General features: G+C 41.2%; 1 protein-coding gene across 4 annotated transcripts in view; it reads right to left on the reverse strand.

The window, feature by feature from the left end:
- PLEKHG1 (pleckstrin homology and RhoGEF domain containing G1) overlaps positions 1–8,190 on the reverse strand; it is a 125,763-nt gene extending 117,573 nt beyond the window's left edge. For 2 of the 4 annotated variants that reach the window (XM_071435664.1, XM_071435683.1), the window contains exon 1: positions 7,454–8,190. The gene's annotated coding sequence lies outside the window, so the exon portion shown is untranslated. Of the gene's footprint in view, positions 1–7,145; positions 7,273–7,453 lie in introns of those variants that run through there. The other 2 variants (XM_071435673.1, XM_071435692.1) reach the window with 1 other exon arrangement.
- Positions 8,191–18,103: the final 9,913 nt, after the last annotated feature.

The raw sequence follows: 18,103 nt of genomic DNA on the forward strand, positions 1-18,103 counted from the left end.
CATCAGGTTTTGTTTTTTCAGAATTCTTCCTTGAAAAGCAACTACAGCCCCTATCCTATCTAAATGGCATGCAGTAGTGTCTGGAAGAAAACCTTTCTCCTCCATACCCTACCTGTGCACATCACAGGTCCCAGTCACATCAATGCTTCACCAAAACAGGGCAGAAAAACAAAACCACCTATTCTCCTTACTTTGACCCCGTGGGAGTCTGAGTCAGTACTTATTCTGTGCTTTGGATGAACAAACTGCTTTAAAGGGGCCTGAGGAGTGCAAGAGCCAAATCTGTGTTTGAGAGCAAAGGTTGTTTATCAGCAGGATCCTCTGCTGCAAGGTTGCAGAAAGAACCTCTTCAACATGGATCCTTTTGGATCTGCAGTGTGCATGGCAGCAGCAGGACAGCCTAGGTCTAAGATGAAGAACACAAGTGACCCTGTCAGCATGCACAGCCATGAGTGAGGAAGCACACCTGTGCTGGGAACAGGCCACACTGCCAAGGAGAGAGCTGCTGCAGGTGAAGTGGCAAAGTGCAAACTGCAGTAACTGAGATCACCAGGATGAGTCAGCACCAAGAGATCAGCTCTAAAATCTGCCCAGCATGGCTTGTGCCTTAGCAAACCACTCTGTCCTTCACAAGAGAAAAGTGGGGTTTTCTTAGTGCTCTGGTCTGCACTTCCCTGCTGGCAGGCTCTAAGAAAATGGAAAACAATTCCTGAAGGGAAGGTCTGCAGAAAACTTGTCCTTTTCACCTCAGAAATATGCCTAGCACTGACTCTCCTAGCACAGATATCTCCAACACCAATTTAGGGACCGTGTCATCTAAAGAAACAGAGGAGCACAAGCATGCCAAGATATTGCCCTATATATCAGAAAGAAACCTTAGAGATTAAATGGTCATTAATGCCCTCAGAAATCACTTACTTCCACTTAATAACGGATCGCAGTATTCTAGAGTGGCCTGCCAAAACATCTACACTGTGCCTGATGCTTGGTACTGCAGGCAGAGTTTAAGAAAGTCAGCAGCTTTGCCCCAAAAATCTGGCAAAAACTCAGAAGATTAAATGAGTTCAAGCTCAGGAGGAAGAAATGATGGAGGCAATCTCATCATACCATAAGGCTCACAGTGCAACCAACCTGATAAGGCAAGGATTGTCAGAGGCTATATCCAGTGAGGAGTGGGCTAAGTGGTCCTGTCTGCCAGCAGGACACAGACAGAAACCCTTTTCAAGGCAGGAGGAGCACAGAATGACTAAGATAAAGCAAATCAGAGATTTATGACTTCAAATTAATCCAACATGAGAGAGACTGACAATTACCAGAAGAGACTGACAGAAAGATGTTACAAACCACATGCTGGTAGAGTATGAGGGAAGGCAAACTATCTCTCCATATTCAGTAATGATTTATTGTTAAATACATCTTTGTCTACCACTCAAATAGGCTGACTGCTGATTCTTCAGAGAAATCAGTGCTTCCACAAGCAACTGAATGTGATGTGACACAAGCAAATGAACTATGATGACATCACTCACACACTGAGGTGTGACAGCTCCCTGAGCAACTTCACAAGGCCTGTTATCAGGATAGTGAGAAGGAACTGGAAACTAAACAGTGAGAAAGCTTCATAAGCACTTGAGTATGAAGCAAGCTCATCTTGGCAGCACCAATACTGCTTGTAAGCCAAACCCAAGTTTCTGCTATTAACTTGATTTCAGTTTAAAACAATAAGTGGAAAGCTCAGTGCATACTGAAGTGAAAGATTACTGACATGCAAATAAATAGTCCTTCATCTCACCTATTTACGAAATTATTTACAAAGAAGGAACTATCATTTTTCCCCCATATCAGACATCAAGGACACAAAGCACTATGTTACTTTATACTGAAGCACCACAGATCAGTGGCAGCAGCAGAAAGGAAGCTGCTCTGTCTCTGCCTTTCTGAAACATGTTGGGACATCAGCTATGGATCTGGACTCACTGGGGTAGACAATGCAAATACACAAAAAGAAACAAAGACAGAAAGAAAACCCCCAAACAACACACTGATTCCAGTACACAATGAAGCTGCAGCAGACTGTGTATCTAATCTTAGGGGACGTACATGAGGGTAAACATTTTCTAAATACTTTAACAAACCAGAGTTTGCAGGAGGTTAGGGAGGAGACTTGTCTATGTTTACAGATAACTTTGCATAACACAAAGGGAAGGACAGGAGAAAGTACAAGCACTAGAGCCTATGCACTAAATCTAGGAGCTAGAGACTCCTTAGGTGGGCTAACTAAAAGGCATAAGTCGACCTTGGAGCCTACACCCAGATGACAGTGCTGGAAGACGTCAGCCATGACCATGAAAAGAAACTGGCTGTTACGCTGTTCCCAATACCACTCCTTACGACAACCCAAACAGCCATCCTCTCCCCAAGGTTTTATCTCCAATGGCTGTGAGCAAGCAAATGAGCAGGTGATTCAATCACTCTAGCCATGACACACTTTTTATCTCTGCTCTGTACTTCCAGGGAAAGGAAGCACACATCTTATCAGCAGAAAACAGCAGCTGAGTGATACTAATGCTTGGAGCGTGATCCTGAAACACTGAATGGATACGAAGGTTCAAATATTTAAATGTTAGCATTCATTAAGTTAGGTTTTAAAACATCTGGGCAGGGCTCACAAGCAAGTTTCTACAGAATGTATGCTTACAGGAAGAGGCTTGGCACCACTTGCAGTCTGAAACTCGGAGCAGGCAAGCAAGGCTTAAAGGATTCAAAGTTAATTAGCACTGCTTCAGTTTAAAGTTTACATGGGAAACTGCTGCCAGCTCAATTTATACCTGTTCATTACCCTTATAAAAAACACATGCAGCCTCCACTAGCATAATCATCATGGTCCCAGAGAACATTAGGAAGCAGAACTAGTGGAGCTCATGTTGAGGAAAGAAGAAAAGAATCAAGTCAAATGCATGAAGTCACTCTTACAGATAAATTTTCAAGGTGTCACCTTGCTTTGTATTTTCACAGCAATGCTCTGCATTGTGATTAGTGAAAACACAGGTAGTGACCACTCCCACATGCAGGTACTTCAGCAGGCACCCCAGTCAAGAGATGATAGTGGGTTTAAGAGTTGTAACATGACTTAGACAACTTAGCTTCTTTCAGGCCTCCTTGATAAGTATAAGTAGTTTTCCCCTCCATTTCCTTCCCCAGTCCTCCCTGACTAGGCCCCTTTCTCTTCCTGTATTTATAATCAACTTCAAGTTAAACCTTTTTCAGGCCAAGTTCATATAAACTCAACTTTTGGTGAATCAGCCTAGACTAACCTATTTGATACAACCACCATAACTAAAAAAAAAAAAATAATGGATTTGGTAGACTTTAAGCACTAAGAGATAGTTTGTCACACACTTTTTTTAAAAATTAATTAATACCAACAGGCCATACTGGTACTTTTAGTTATTATTAAATCTGTTCACATTCATCTTTTGTATTCTTATCCACACATATAAAAGACTCCTGTACTTAGAGTTGCAAGTGTTGCCACTGCACTAAGATTGACTTGACTCTTCATTCCCTTTACTCCTGTTCCCAGGCCAGTTTTGTGGTTTCACCACTCACTGTGGTGTGTGAGGATTTTCTAAAGTGGAGGGGAAATCTAGGCTCCACATCCTTTGCATTCTAAGTTTACAAGAATAACACTTTCTTCCACTTTTTTTTCCTCATTGACAGTCCTACTAGCTACAACTTTCTATGTGCAGAGACAGTAATGCAGGTTCTCAGAATTAACCATTCAGCAACAGTTCTGCAAGCCTTTCAGTCACTCCAGACTTTGCTGAGGGCTGCAAAAATTCTTTTCCCCCACCTCCCCCTCTTAACTCTACAGAAACAGAATGTCATTTAGAGTAAGTAGTGGTAAGACATCCTCATTGTCCCCACCAGAAAAAAATCCAGTTTATTATAAGAGGATCACCATCTCTCCAAATGTCTTCAGTCGACATTAAATTATTAACTTACATTTTTTCATATTTTATTATTCTATCTTCTATTATATATTCTAGATATATTATCATCTAGATATATTATTATATATTCTAGATATATATTATATATCTGTTCACTATATTAGGCAATTAAGAAATTTATGGCAAAGCAACTTAAAGCCATAATTAATTTAACATGTCAATAAAACATTTCTTTAACACAGCAACCTTCCTTCTCAACACAACTGAATGCAAAAGAGCATCAGATGCATCAGATTAATTCCTTTGTTCTAATTTATAACTGCCACAGCTCTATACATGTCTAATCTGAGAAACACTTCTAAATGGAGCCTGCAAATGGCTCCCTTCATCAGCTTGGATGTTCCCATTATTTCCTGACCCAGCACATCTGACCCCATGGAGTTGGGGTGCATGACAGGGCCATGCTGCCACCCAGAAATGTGGTCCCTCTTCTTCACAACCCCATGCTCCCAAGACCAAGAGCTGCAGCTCTGGCTTGGCCAGTAGAAACTTAGTGGTGCCCAGCAACTGCAACTGCCACAACCAAGCATGAAGAAATTTAAGAAATAAATAAATAAATAAATAAATAAAAGCCAACAGTTGAATGAGTCTCTCTAACAACTGTGCTAAGTATCTGTTAAAATATTGCTATTTTGGAATTCTTAAAAAAATGAAGAGATAAAATAAAAAAGCTCCATCCATTCTGTAGTATCCTTCCCTAAGAATTGCTTTGGTTTAGGATTGGTCTTTTTTAGTGACAATTTTAGAGATGACACCTCTGTACATAAACTTTTTTTCAATAGCAGTACCTCAGGCTAATCTGTGGAACTACTCTTCAAAATTAGTAACAGCAGATTCTGTAATTGTCTTCTTGATTTCCCCATTTTTGGGTTGATCTCAAAAGTACCCACCAGTCTCTAAAAATTGTATGGGTGATGCTACCACAAAGCAAGATAAAATGGCAGAAGCCAACGTCAAATTACAGCTCTGTTAGTGTTCTATGGTTAGAGAAACAGACCAGCTTTGCATTGCTGAGTTTGCATTCAAAGACAATAAAGCACTACTTCAAGTAAATGCCTTTGTCAGTTGCTACAGCCCTATCTGGTTAGCAGGGCTTTAAAAAGCCTTTCCTGAACAGGAGCCAAGAAATCACAAGCATATGAAAGGCAGAGGACAACAGGTATACAACAGCCCAATCCAAATAAATGCACACAAGGAAGCTTTCAAACATGCGTACTGCTCCAAATGACTTCACAGAAATACTATCACCGGTGCCACATGAAAGACTGTGTCAGTGAAAGGTTCAAACAAACCAACCTACACAAATAACATTAGCAAAAAGTACCCAAGCTCACTACGTGCCACTTATTAGGTAAGTAAGCAGGTATTTTCACTTCCCTTCTAGGGAACAACAAAGGTTTAAAATAAAATAACAAAACAAAACTACATAGAAACCCAAAACACGACCCCATAAAAAAACCTAGACAAAAACACCCCACTTCCACACAGGAAGGTACCAAGCACTCAGTTAGTTAGTTCCAAACCCTTTCTACCTTTTTCCATGGCCTCACAATCAAACACTTTAGTCTCAAAGTATGCCTCTAGACAGTTAATTCGTAGTCTCACATCCTGCCCAAGGAAGAACACATTAGCAGATGTCCTGAAATGATGAGAGCTGCCAACAAAGTAGGTTCACTACTTGAAGATTTCCACTTAAAAATCAAGTCAATGCTGTCTTTGCAAGATGTTATCAAGTAAGACTATCAATTACAAACTGATTAGACTACAAACCTATTTTTTTTCCTTTCTCTTTTTTTTTTTTTTTGGAAAATCAAAAGTAAAACAGCAAGAAAAATGACACCTTAACACCTAGTGTTAGAATCATAGTATGCCTTTGCAGAGATGCACTAAGTTGTGTGGCCACAGGTCCACATTGTTTGCTTAGGGCTCTCCAGATCTGTGAGAAACAGCCAGCATTCCCGTAAATGAACACATTTAAAACTGAACCTTTTATCAGAGTGTTTTGCACTATTTCTAGTTTGCCAACTGAGAACACAGAGCAGAAGTAGAGTCCAAGTTTAATAGCTAAGCATCTGCATGGACCCGAGAACAATACCAATATTCATTAAGAGGCCAATCTCAAACTGCCTTCTCATATTTTCGAGACAAGCACTCTATTAATACATTTCCTAACCTTAGCATAACTCTTATGTTTTCATCCCAAGGCACCCACACACACATTGGTGAAGAGTTCCCAAAATTATGACAACTACGTGCCCTACACACACCAGGGGGAAAAAACCCTAAAAATAAATCTCAAGGAAGCTATATATTGTGCCTTGCCAACCACAGTGAATTGTACAGCCAGAAGTTGCTACATCCAGATTTAGCTTCACACAAGCTAACAGGATTCCTTTATAAATTTAGCTAGAGGCACGGGCAACAAACGCTTGTGGAAATTCGAACCGCAGCTCTCCAGCAGCAAAGACTGCTCCCTCCAAGAATGAAACAGTAGCAAAAGATGACTATTAGTAGGCTCTTATTACACAGCTTTCAAAACACCTTAAAGTCATCAGGTTCTCTAGGCAGGGTTATTAAACCGCTGAAGTACCAGCGAACATTAAAGAAAAAAGCAAGGCCACAGCTCTTTCTGTGCCTGCCAATTAATAATCAAAGGAGGAAAAAAGCCAACTAGAGAGAGACCGTATTGGAAACCAGCTGAACGTTCGCCTAAGTTTGTTTCAGGTCCTTTTCCCTCATACTTGGAGCAGTGTGGCTTGTGAAGAAAGAAGGAAACGAGTGCCTCAGGTCTGTCAGTGGTAACTGAAGGATGAGATATGAAGGGCTTCTCTTCCAGCAGGGGCGACTGGGACACACGACCCGCAAAGCAAGGAAAAGATGAGCACAGGATATGGGGAAATGCACACAGGATCCTATAGGGCAGCTCTGCCCCACTGCCTCGCCACAGAATCAAAGCTCCTGCTACTTAACAATAGATCAATCATATTTTTAAACCTCTTTAGGCCATACTTATCACAATCCCATTAACTTTAAAACATTTTTTAAAATAGAGGATGGGTTTTGGGGGTTTGTTAAAGCATCCCCACAAAACCTGAGGCCCTATGGAATTGTATCATATTTTAAAAGAAGTACCTTCTCCCTTGCCGCAGAAAGTCGATGAAGCCCCCAGGCTCGGGCTGAGCGGGTGCAGCTCGGCCAGGCTGCCCCGGCGGAGCACAAAGCGGCGCGGCGGCCGCGGTGGGAGCCGGGCGCACGGTGCCTGCGGCGGGCAGCGCACAAAGGCTGCGCTCACGGAACGCTCTGCGCTGCCGAGCCCCCGGCGCGGTCTCGGGGGCTGCGGGACACCGGTACCTCCCGTCCCGCCCCGGGAGCCGCTCCGGGAGCCGCCGCCGCCCCCTCCCCGGCGCGCCCCACCGAACAAAGCCCCCGGCAGCGCTCACCGGCAGCCTTTCGCCGTCTTCTGCCCTCGCCCAGCGCTCCTCCTCCCGCTGGAAATCCAGGCACAGGGGTGCGGGTGGAGTGCGGGAGCTTACCCCGCTCCGCAGCACATGCAGCGGCTGCCGGGTGTCCGCCCCGCAGCGCCCGCGGCCGCGCCCCGGCTCACTCCGTGCGCTGCAGCTCCGGGCAGCCGCTTAATCGCCAAACTTCCTCCTCCTCCTCCTCCTGCCGGCTGGGCAGAGGAGTCTGTGAAACTCCCCTCCTCCATGCAGCTCCCGCAGCCCAGCCGCTGCCTCAGCCCCTCCCCGGGGAGGCCTGGCCCGGCTTTGGGCTGGTGCTTGCTCTGCTCTCCTTCTCCTTCCCCTCCCTGCTCCGCCGCCCCCCAGCCCCCGAGGCTGGGAAAGGGGGGAACAGAGATTAACCACTCGGATTTGTGTCTGGAATGGAGCCAAAGAGAGCAGTCGGATTACAGCCCCGGGAAGAAGAAGGGAGGAAAAGGGAATGGGGGATGAAAGAAAAAAAAAAAAAAAAGAAAAGAAAAGAAAAAAAAAATCCGCTACTGTTTTCACGGAGGGAAAACCGCTGGGCTCTCCTGCCCTCCCCCGTGTGTCAGGTCACAGCCTCTCCGCCCGGCTGCGAGCCCCATCCCCGCTCGCCGAGCTGCCCACCGGCTCCTCTCCGCCACCACAGGTCTGAAATTCAATTCACAGGTCTGAGAGAGCTTCTGTAAATGAGTTGCCAAATTGCCAAAATGCGAAGGGGGCAAGGCCACCACGAAATACAGACCCGTAAAAAGCAAATTCCAAGAGGTTGTAGATAGAGATTACACCTGCCTCGTGGCAGGCTGCTGGGTCGTCTTCTTTGGAAAGGTGTGTTAAAAGTTACACAACATTAAAAACCAATACATTAAAAAAAAACACACAAAAGAGAAAAAACTGGCTTAAATAAAGCCTGAATTCTTCATACATGTTCAGTGCTCCTTTTTCCTCTGAGCCCTAACAAAATCCTTGGTTTCCTGTAAAACCTCATTCCATATTTCACATTTAGTAAAGCTGTATTGCTTTTGTTCTATAACAGTTTCTCCCTCTACTTGTGTTAATAACACAGCATGTGGAATGCAAGGAAAATTGAGAGGTTAGAACAGCTCATACTTTTCAGATGTCACAAGAAGTAATTACAGCAGTAATTCAGAAAAGCAAGAAGTTTCAGTGTTTGCCCTCATCTTACCTGTTCTCATTGGAATCCTGAAAAAGCAAACCAAAAAGCTCCCCCAAAACCACCAAAACACCTTGGTCTGTCTGTTTTTCTGTCATTGATTCAGAAACCCAGAGCTCTTTTCCAACATACACACTGAATATTCTTCAGACCGGTGCTGAATTTTAAAAAATTCCCCCATTTATTAATTCATTTTGGCCACATTTCTACACTAAAGTTTGTGTTTAATAAGTGGGATTGTATTACGTTTTCAAGAAAAAAAAAACCTCAAATGGTTTAATTGCAGCTTATAATGTTAATTACAGCTTATAATGTTATTATCCATAACATTTATTGACATTGCAGAATTACAGCATAGTTATCATAGAATCACAGAATATTCTGAGTTAGAAAGGACTTTCAAGGATCAAGTCCAAGTCCTGCTCCTGCAGAGCACAGCCCCAGGAATCCCCCTGTGCCTGAGAGATTTATCCAAATGTTCCTTGAACTCTGCCAGGCTGTTGCTGTGACCATTTCCCTGGGGAGTTGGTTCCAGAGCCCAGCCACCCTCTGGGTGAAGAACCTTATCACCCAGGGGTAAATCTCACTCCACTCCTATTTCCTTGGGAGCCACCACTTTCCTACCAGGCAGGAAAGGCAGATCACAGAAGGCTGGACTCCACAGTAAATACTCTGGAACAGTATTCTACAAAGTTGCTTGACAGGGGGGCAAGTGGGAAAAGGGCAATTTCAGATGAGATTTAGTAGCTTCACTGAAATCAGCCCACTGATCTCCTGAACTACATACCTACTCCATGTCTGAATTCAGCATCCAGCTGAGCACACATCCTTGCCTCAGCACGCTACACTCTGGCCTTGTGCTGGGAACAAAAAGTGAGCCTTCATTTGCAAGTCAATAGAAAAAAAAAGAAAAAAAAAGAAAAAATCAAGAAAAAAAGCAGCAATACTTCTCTGATGAAACTGCTGGGAGAGAAGCATTTGTAACTCTTTCCCATTTGGGGAATCAGGGAATGTTTTTCCTTTATGAATAGATCTTTGAAAGATGGTAATAAAACAAACTACTGCTTGATGCATTTAACTCGGTCCAAATTAAAACAAATGAAAACTCACACACATCCCCAAATGGGAAATACAGCAAAAGCCCCAAACCACAGACTATTCCAAGTTCCTTTAAGAAACTGTATAGTCTCTCCAAATATGTTTTAAAGGCCTTACATGATCTGTTCCATATGGAGTTTGTTTTTCCTCAGTGCTGTGACTAACAGGAAAAATCTTCAAGAGGAGAAGTCTCTTCCTCTCTCTTCATCCTTCTACCTCTGTTTCCCCAAAGGACTGATCATGAGTCTGTCTGGTTTCTGTTTGCTTGTGCTAAAAATAACATTACAGTGGACTGACAAAATACCCTGAGTTTTAAGGCAACTGACTGATAATGTAGGATTATCGTCACAGAAGGAGTGAGAGAGGTTTAAAGGCCAAGTTTAACAACAGTGTAACACAACATAGTCTATCTGAAGAACCACCCATTTTTGGAGGAATTAAATACATGGACCAATTGTAGGAACTCCTGTCTTTGAAGCTAATTCATGTAACTATTGGTAAAAGGGCATGGGTACCAAGGAAGCTGCAGGCAGGTGAACCTTTCTCCTGGGTTTTGCCTGTGCACCAGAAGGTCACTGGCAGAGGGGGAGCACCAGTTGTTGTCAGTCACCCTCAGCAGCACTCCTGTGCACAGGCAAGAAGCAAGTCCTTGTTCCCCCAGCTCCACCTTTTCTGACACACATCTTTTTCTGCTCACTCTCACAGCATGTCTCATACTCTCACACTGCAGGATCCCTGTGTTCCTCCATACATAAGGTGGGATCCAGCTCCATCTGCCAGCTCTTCACCTCTATCCTTCCAGCTGTGCTGGCAGTCAGAAATTTGCACTGCTAATGAGTTGGTGTCTTTCACAATGGTGGCCAGGACTTCCCTTCATGTACTACTTGAAAGTGATTTGCTTACTGTGTTGGGCACCTATACCTAAAATTATTTTCCTTCTAGGCCTGCTTTTATCAACTGGTCTACCAGTAAGTTTGTACATATGTTCTCAAACATCACAGCATATCTTTATGTCACCGTCTCTGAACTGCACCAGTCATTTGTTAATGTTTTCCTCATTCTGGCTGTGACTCAGCAAAACTGTAACCAATGCCTCTAAATGTACAGAAATCACTGTCACTTCAGTTTTGCTGATTGATGATTAATTTCAGCATTCACTTGAGGAGAAGCACAAGTTTATCTGTTCTGAGTTAGAACCTGGGGAAGGGGGAAAGCCTGTCCATATAATAAGAGAAAACTGCTACTTGTAAAGACACCTCCCACACACACTTAAAAGAAAAGGACACATCCCAGAATTGATGGTTTGGTGAGGGGGAGGATCTGTAGAAGAAAACTGCTTCATCTATTTTCCCTGTTTTACACAAGGGTGTAAAACAGGGAAAACAGATATAATGTTAACCTGAGCACTCCCCAGTCAGCAATAATAATAACAACAACAATACTAATAATTTTAAAAAATGTAGTGTTCTCCTTGCCTTGTGTCCAAATTAATTATTCCACCCACAATATAATTTAATTGGCAGGCACAGGTACACTCATTTGCTTTGCAAAGCAATATTATTAAGTGTAGGGGGTTTTTAGAGCTGTGCTCCTGTTTCATGGAACACACTCTTTCATGTACACTAATGCCAAGGAGTACACAACCATTCCCGTAATTATATGTTCCAGTAAAACCATTAATATCAAATAAAATGCTATCATACCTACTTTATGCCTGTATCCTGCAGGTATTCAATTACCTCCAAGTTGATGAGATACCTGTGTGAAAAAAAAAAAAATTGGAAGCCTATTTAAGTCTTTACAGCAACAGCTGCTAAAACATTTAATCACAAAGTTCAAAATATCTTACTCCCAATCTTACTGTGGAGTTTAAGTGGAAGTACTTTAAATACAAGATGACTTTGCATGCCACTTGCCCTGGGAAACAAATAGCATGCATAAAGAATGGGAGTAAGAGGAAAAAGTTTAGTGGTTACAAGTATGAAGACTGTCAACATAAGAAAAGAGCAAAATATTGTACAGAAGGAAAAGACTGAATTTAATCTTTCTAGGGAGAGGGTTTGATTCCTTTGTCTGGGAATATTTCCATGCAGAAGTAAACATCTTTGAGATGATTTGCTTTTCCACATAGCAGCACTGCTTGGATCTTCCACAAATGCAACTGTATTTCATAAAAAAAGCATGGAGACCAGCTGCAGTTTTCATGAAATAGGCTTCTGGTAAATTCAAAAGCTGGTGCAATTATGTTGTCAGCTCAGGTCTCAAATTCCTTACAAGTCTTGGGTCTTAAGCACAGCCTCCACCATGATGCTATTTCATTGTGTTAAAGAATAGCTATCTACATTTCCCATCTGTTCTTCTACAGAAAGCTTTTCCTCTCTATTATTCCTGAAAACATTTGCATCTACACCCTTGCAAACAAAAACCATGTTTCAGTCTTACAAGGGCTCATCTTCTTCCCAATTGAATTTTCTTTGGAACATTTTAGGTTATAAAGCTGGAATTGAGCCATTCATTTCAAACTTTGGCCTGCAGCCATCTTGCTCTAGAAGAAAATGCCCACTAGTTCCATGCTCCTCATAACAAAGCCACAAGTTAAGGATGACTTATTGCAACCCCTCCAGGATGGAAGATGCTTACCCCGTTTTCTCCTGACAGGACAGTCAAAAGCTCAAAATAAAGCTGGAGCAGGATCCCAGCCACTTCCTCTTCTCTGTTTAGTTGCTTGCACAGCAAACAGCCTTACTGGGCACACAGGAGGTGCTTGTTTCTCAAAATTCAGCTGCCTCTTCTTGGCTTAAATTAATTATTCACAAAAAGATTATTAGGATGTCACAAGGAGGCCTTCATCTTGTGTGTTTTATTTAGGGTCTGCAAGATCATGCTCTTTAAAAGGGTATTTTCTTGTTGCATGCTTTGTGGTGAGTCTCTGTGTACAAAAAAGCAGGATCAAGTCCAAGGTCTTCAGAGCACAACAAGGAGTATATTAGAGTTGTTTTAAGCAGCAGCTAAGAGTTACTTTTCAACACTGCTAATACAGGTGCTCAGATGGCAGATGAACTCATCTGATTACAGGACTCCAACTTCAAGGAAACTCCTTCAAATATAAGAAACCACTGGTTTCTTCTTGGTTTCTTCTGACTCATCTAGGTTATTTACAAAGAACTTTTACTACTTACATGGAAATCTTGTGGTTCCCTACTTTCAGCTATAGCTTTTAAAGCACAATGCTCCATAATAATTAGACTAATTGTTTTAAACTACCTTCTGAGTAATAAGTAATAAACGTGCTTTTTTTTCTTAGGCAATAAACTAAATTCAGCCCCTAACTTCATCAAGATCACCATCCAGTCCCTGGAGTATTTTCCTCAAGCACAACGAGTCCTGGATTCTTCCTTGCATTTATTCTGGTTTGCTGCCCATCCGAGAGTGAGGACCCCAGAGCAGGAAGATTGCAAGGGCAGTTCTCTGGGCATGCATCAGAGAGGATCCCAAGGGGCAAACTTCCAAGAAGGAGCTAAGAGGACTGTAATCTCCTTTGCTGTATCACTGTCTAATGCAACTCGCAGTCCAAATCACCTATCAGATAACTGTTTGGCCACTGTTCAGCCATCCCAATCCTCATCAAAGCTGCATCCCATGCTGTCCTAACCTACTACCACAGCAAAAGATTTTTCTCTCTCTTAGTAAATTCTATGAGTGGCAAAAGCCAACCAGAGCATGGGCAGCGGACATAATTCATCACAACTCTCAGGAGGTTTGAGTAACACTCAAAAATTCACTCGCAGCCACTGCAGGCTCGTCGAGGGAAGGTGATATTTCAGATCCTGTCAAGACAGAACAAAGATGTAACAAACTCACTGTAGTTCCATTCTGCACCTATCTACATGAGTGCAGACAGGGCAGTGGAAAAGGAAGTCTAAAGCTTTATCAGGATTTGTAACAACAAAGGCTGTTAACCTCCAAATGGGAACTTGCATTGAGCTTGGTCAGTGCCTGTCCAGAAGAAGGATGCAAGCCCTGAAATGAAGATCTGTCATTGACGAAAAGACAGAGAATCTCTTACAGTTTTTACAAATCCTGCTACCTACAGTAGGGATAGATGATTTCAATTTTTAATGGTTGTATATAGAAGTATAAAAGTACAAAATACTATAAACAGAAACAAGAAAAAAGATAGTACCTCAACCTTAGACAAAGGATATTAAGAGCAGAAGAGATACCTCAGTGAACTAATGAAATAAGGAAGAAAACCAGAAGAAAATGAAAAAGAAAAGTAAAAAAGGAAACCCAAAAATCCTAAGGTGTTATGGTCAGTGTTGTTAGTTCCTGTTACTTAACGTAGAAGTCTAGTACAGGAGAACAACCCCAAATTAAAATCAGAAACCATATCATTTAGAAAAGGCAACGTGTTGCAGCATTTTGTAAATTCTCATTTATATGACATGACACAGCCTATGCATACTGGTTATTCTATCTCTTTTCACAAAGCAATTGTCCATATAAAAAGTATGACATTTGAATGTTAATGTAACCAAAACAGTTCCAAATTATTCTGACTGAATGTCAATTATCACTGTTTTGAAACAATTCCATCAGTCAAGCAGCCAGGAAACTGTAATATCATTACAGATTCAAGAGTTACCAAATAAAGTCACATCAAAATTGGAGTATTTGGAAATAACAGATCAGAGAATCCCAGAATTTTCAGAGCATCTCAGAGACAATAGTGCCCAACTTTCACTGAATACTGTTACTAGATTACTCTGATATCTCAAGATATGACAGATAAAATCACTTTCATAGTATCTTTCTCACAGCCATTGACAAAAGTCTGTTCTGTTTCCTCAAGCCTTCAACTTTGTGGTACATCTGTCCCAGGACAGTGTCCCACTACATCACTTTGAACAAAAAAGCCAACAAACACTTAAGTCTGTTAACTGCCTGTAAATCTGAGCAGCTGTGTTGTGAGTCATTTCAGGACTGGCTAATAATTGAATAAACAACTGTAATTGTGCTCCATGAAACTCCCATGTTTCCTTTCAGTCTTGGCTTCTCTTATGAAAGCTGTACAAGTTTGGGTGCAACCACAAAAACTCAGTCAGCTAGGACAATGTTTACCTCATACCTCTAGTCTACCAACCATCATGAAACACATCCTGCTTCTGAGAATGTAACAGTAATCATTTCCAAATATTCCAAATCCAGTGAGGAGAAGTTTGCTTACAGAGTGATATTTTTGAGGACCCTCAGATAAAACTGCCATTTATTATTTATACTGCAATAATGTTCACAAAGCACAGTAATCAATGAACTGAATGCACCATTTGTAAAAAAGAAGAAGGTCCCTATAACAGGGAATTTACAATCTAAGTGATGTTGAGAGTGTTCTGAACTTTTGAGTAAAGGTAGCTTAAATTTCAGCTGGAAGAGAGGTCTCTTTTTCTAGATCAGTGGTCTTTAACATGTGGTCTACTCCTAGGAGACCTGGAAAGATAACTGAGCAAAGAAAGTTTGCTTCAGTGGACTTAGATTCACTTTACAGGGGTCCACAAATTTGAGACAGCTTGAAAATACCAATCTTCCTAAAGATTTGTAAACTATACCAAAGAATTGCATTTGTGCTCAATTATTTGATGGGATCATAACCACACTACCAGCTAAACAAGAGAAGCAGTCACTCTGGGAAATTCACTGAGAGAGACAGGAAAGGAGGCAATATTCCTGAGCCCCAGACTTCTTTTGCCTTCCAGCCAAGCCTCCAGATTCATCCATGCATGCTGAACATTTAGCAGCAGCATCTGGGAGAAAGCTAACAGAGAAGAGCTTAGGAGCCAGAGGAACTCGCCTTAGATTTGAAAAGTGTTGGAAAGAGTAAAAACAAGCTCTAAAGTCTGTAAATATCTATAGATTTTACTAGTATATAAAGTAATTCCTATTAAACCTCATGAGGTTTATGCAAAAAGTTTGTAATATGAAGATTCCCTACTTGTGAGCAGATAGCTTTGCTGCTGTGACTAATTCAGCCTATGATAGCTTTGCCAAGCTATAAACAAAGTTTCAGGCTGTTTTATTGACAAGGATACTGCTGGAAAAACCTCTGACACCCTCCAGCTGCATATTTCTTTTCACCTACAAGACACCGCTATAGCTTGCACAGTATCAGGGCAAAAAAAAAAGAAAGAAGCACTTGTGTCTGAAGCCTGGATTTGCTTTGATAGTAACAGATAGTTACTGATAGCAACTATCTGTTTTGTCATTCCTGGAGGAATTCCTTTCATAAGAGCCTATGTTAATAAGGTTAAGAGATATCCTAGTAGAGCAAGAAATTTAGAAATGCAGAGTCAATCTGGGGCAAAACAGAGAAGCAAAAAGCTAAAAAATGCTCTCAAGCCTATATATTTGGTTTTGACATGCAGAGTGAAGATCTGTTTTAATCACAACATGTTATTATGGCCAACAATAGTACAATTATTTTTCTGAATCTTATGGACTGGTATGATATAAAACTGTTTCACTGGAAAACAATACCTATGGATGCAGACACTGTTTTTTTGCTTTTGTGTATAAAAACAAGAGAGTCACAAAGAACCTTTCTTTGTCTACTAGGCAGCTGATATGCATGGTATACAAAGAAAAACTTTTTTCAGCATGTTTCCCAGAATGAGGTCCCTTTTGACAGTGGTTAACAAGCAAAGAAACATCTTTATTTAAATACACATTAGAGGCAGAATATTTTTCTGTTCTACCCTAATCACTTGAACTATGTAAAGTACTCCTTTTTATTACTTTCTGTCTTTTAATTGAAAAAAAGCCCCACACTTTTATGCTGCCTTTCTTTAGGCCAAAGACTTAGGTTTTGACTGGCTGAGTGCATGGTATGGGCCTATTGTATGCTTCCACCAAAAAAAACCCCACCAAAATTAAGCCAAATATTTGTTAAAATCAATTGTTCATTGTTCCTGTCTGGGACAAAAGATTTAGCAAGTGGGGAAAAAAGAGAATTTTCGCACAATACCAAATAGCTTGATCAATCTCTCTTACTCTACAACCTTTTTGCCACTTTTCTCATTTTTGAAGTTCTTTCTAATCATGTCTATCCTATCTCTGCATTCATTGATGCTTAGAGGCAATTTTTTTTTTTGCATAGAAGGATAACACAATTTCCTAAACATGAAAATGGAATAAATATCCCTAGAAAGAAAGAGACCTCTGATTTTATCTTATATTGCTCATCTTGTTTCTTTTACATATTGGCAAACATATAATGCCATATATTTTAATGATAAAATACTGAGTCTAGGAAACACTGTGCTGCAAGCAGGTTTTCTGTGTAGAATACAATGCATAAAGACAATTAAGTGTTATAGCAGGAGGGTAGTGATGGAAGAGGAATTTCTTAAGAAAAGGGAGGAAAACCACCATCATTTCTGACCTGCCCCCATCCCTTTTCAGAAGGCTGGGAAGGCTGACCTCTCCACCTGGGAAGGTACTCCAAAGCAGAAAAAGTAGTGGAAAAAAAATTATTCTTGGAAGGGCAATCAGAGAGTGAACACATACACACATCCTTCCTTTTGAGTAGACATTTCTGAAAATTGCTTCAGATGTCTCCTGAGCTCTCATGGAAAGATTTTTCCTTTTTATTAAAAAAAAAAAAAATCAAAACCTTCCTCTTTGTGTTTTGGAGCCAGCAACTCTCCTCATTGGCAGCAGTTTCCAAACTGTTATTGAACAAACCTAAAAAAGGTTTGCACTGAAGGAAAAGCACCTGCCTTGACTGGGACCTTGGAGACAACAGCTTAGGCAGCAATATTCTACCTAAAGCCCATCAGTAATTAACATGCAGGCACTCATCACATCAGTCTCTGCCTACAGACAGTTCTCAGCAGCTTCAGGTTAAAGGAAAATATGTACTCATTGTAGATGTCCTGCTTGGGTTTGCTGTAGTAGACCAGTGCTGAGCTATAGGCATACATAGAATGAGGAAAATCAGAGGAAAATTTGTATTCTTCCATTTGAAGAACACTTTGGGTTTGGACAAGGCTGTTAAAACAAGTAGTAAAAGGAAATTTAAATTAGCACTGGTTATTTCTCTCAAGAAGTTCCCTTCCAAAATTCCAATGAAAATTGGCTTTGACCTGGCAGATTTATGAGGCTTTGAAACTTTCAGTTGGAACCCAAGCAATAGTTTGTTTTGTGTTTAGAATAATAATACTCCTTAACTGAGGCAAAGAGTGGCGGTGACACCACTATTTATGGCTTGTTGTCCCTCTCAGGGAATGCAGCTGGACTGGTTATTGCTTTTACAATTACCACATGCTTTTTGTATTGGCAGCCCT

This window comes from Agelaius tricolor, unplaced genomic scaffold (genome assembly GCF_023055355.1).
Source record: "Agelaius tricolor isolate 1412-34295 unplaced genomic scaffold, bAgeTri1.0.p SCAF_1, whole genome shotgun sequence".
NCBI classification, from domain to species: domain Eukaryota; kingdom Metazoa; phylum Chordata; class Aves; order Passeriformes; family Icteridae; genus Agelaius; species Agelaius tricolor.